Below are 2,192 nucleotides of genomic sequence, written 5' to 3'. Positions count from 1 at the left end.
GAAACCTCTCGGGAGAAAATATGGGCCATAAGAGGGGGTCACACTAGCCCACAAGGGGTGCACAATAGAAAACATGGCTTTGGTTCGGCCAGAAAAGAGTATTAATCCCGGTTGCATTACGAGCGGTTAGGGCACCATATAGGCATTAGTCCCGGTTCGAGCGGTTAGGGCACCGTATAGGCATTAGTTCCGGTTCAAATGGGACCTTTAGTCCCGGTTGGTGCCACGAACTGGGACTAAAGGGTGCGATGCCCATTAGTACCGGTTGGTGGCACCAACCGGTACTAAAGGTTAGACCTTTAGTCCCAGTTCGAGCCACCAACCGGTGCTAATGGGGCTTGAGGCATTAGTACCGGTTCGTGGCACGAACCGGTACTAAAGGTCCCATTTTCAAACTCTACCCCCCTCCCCCCCTTGGATCGCCTTTTTAGTTTTGTGAAAAGCAAAAGAAAATGATAAAAACTTCAAAAATTAAAATCCTTCGAGATGTAGTTATGTTACTACATCTATTAGTTAGGAAAATTTAAAAACTTAATTTTGGACATGTTTTGCAAAAAGTGTAGGGAAAATGTAAAACGGCTATAACTTTTGCATACTATGTCAGGAAAAAACATACAATATATCAAAATGTTCAGCACGAAAATCCGCATCCGATTTTGACTACCTACGGCATGTTTGCAAATTTTTAGAATCCTCAAATTCTAAGAGGAAAAAAAGTTATGCTCAAATTTCAGTTTTTTTATTTTTGTTAAATCTGGTCAAACTATGGTCAAACTACTTATTCAAGAAGTATTAGTGTTACTAAATAATTATTCAAGAATATTAGTGTTACTAAATAATTATTTCAGTTTTTTGAATTTTGGTCAAATCTGGTCAAACTGTGGTCAAACTATGGTCAAACAATGGTCAAACTACTTATTCGGGAAATATTAGTGTTACTAAATAATTATTTCAGTTTTTTTGAATTTTGGTCAAATCTGGTCAAACTGTGGTCAAACTATGGTCAAACTACTTATTCAAGAAATATTAGTGTTACTAAATAATTATTGTTTTTTAGAACTATAGTTTCAAACTCAAACAGTGAAATGTGTGACTTCATGCTCAAGCTAAATTCCTGAGGGTTAATAGGATTGACATCTTACTATTGTCAGGAAAACAACAAGTGCAGACTTGGAAACGAGGGAGAATAGACGAAAGTTAAGTGTGCTCAGGCTGGAGTAGTGAGAGGATGGGTGACCGTTCGGGAAGTTAGATGATTTGGAATGATGAGGGGTGATTAGAGATTAGAGGTTAAATTGAGCAGTGATGAGGGGTGATTAGAGATTATAGGTTAAAATAATTTAGAAATTTGAAAAGCAAGAAAAAGATTCAAAAAAAAATCATAAAATTTCCTTTAGTACCGGTTGGTGTTACCAACCGGGACTAAAGGTGGACCTCCAGGCAGCAGCCACGTGGACGACCTTTAGTCCCGGTTCGTGTAAGAACCGGGACTAAATTAAGGGGGGAGGCTTTAGTAACGACCCTTTAGTCCCGGTTCCAGAACCGGGACTAAAGGCCCTTATGAACCGGGACAATAGGCCCTTTTCCTACTAGTGGTGGTCCCCCCCCCCCAAGGAAGGAGGCCGACTGGGAGAAGGGAAAGAGGGGATTCTCTCCCCTTTCCTTCTCTCCTTCCTCTTCCCTTTTCCCCCTCCGGCAAATATGGAAGGGGGGAGGCCGAATTGGGGAGGACCCCAAGTAGGTTTCCTCCTACTTGGAGCGCACCCTTGCTGCTCCCCTCCCCCTCCCACCTATATATACATGGGGAGGGGAGCCTACAACACAAAAAACATCATCAAATATTAGCCGTGTACGGCGCCCCCCTCCACAGTTTACACCCTTGGTCATATTGTCGCGGTGCTTAGGCGAAGCTTGCGTGGATCACTTCACCATCACCGTCACCACGCCGTCGTGCTGACGGTACTCATCTACTTCCTTGACACCTTGCTGGATCAAGAGGGCGAGGAACGACATCAAGCTGAACGTGTGGAGAACTCGGGGGTGCCGTACGTTCGGTACTTGATCCGTTGGAGCTAGAAGAAGTTTGACTACATCAACCACGTTGTCAAACTCTTTCGCTTTCGGTCTACGAGGGTACGTAGAAACACTCTCCCTCTTTAGTTGCTATGCATCTCCTAGATAGATCTTGCATG

This window comes from Triticum dicoccoides, chromosome 5B (genome assembly GCF_002162155.2).
Source record: "Triticum dicoccoides isolate Atlit2015 ecotype Zavitan chromosome 5B, WEW_v2.0, whole genome shotgun sequence".
Lineage (NCBI taxonomy): Eukaryota > Viridiplantae > Streptophyta > Magnoliopsida > Poales > Poaceae > Triticum > Triticum dicoccoides.
Note: the sequence above shows the minus strand (reverse complement) of the source record.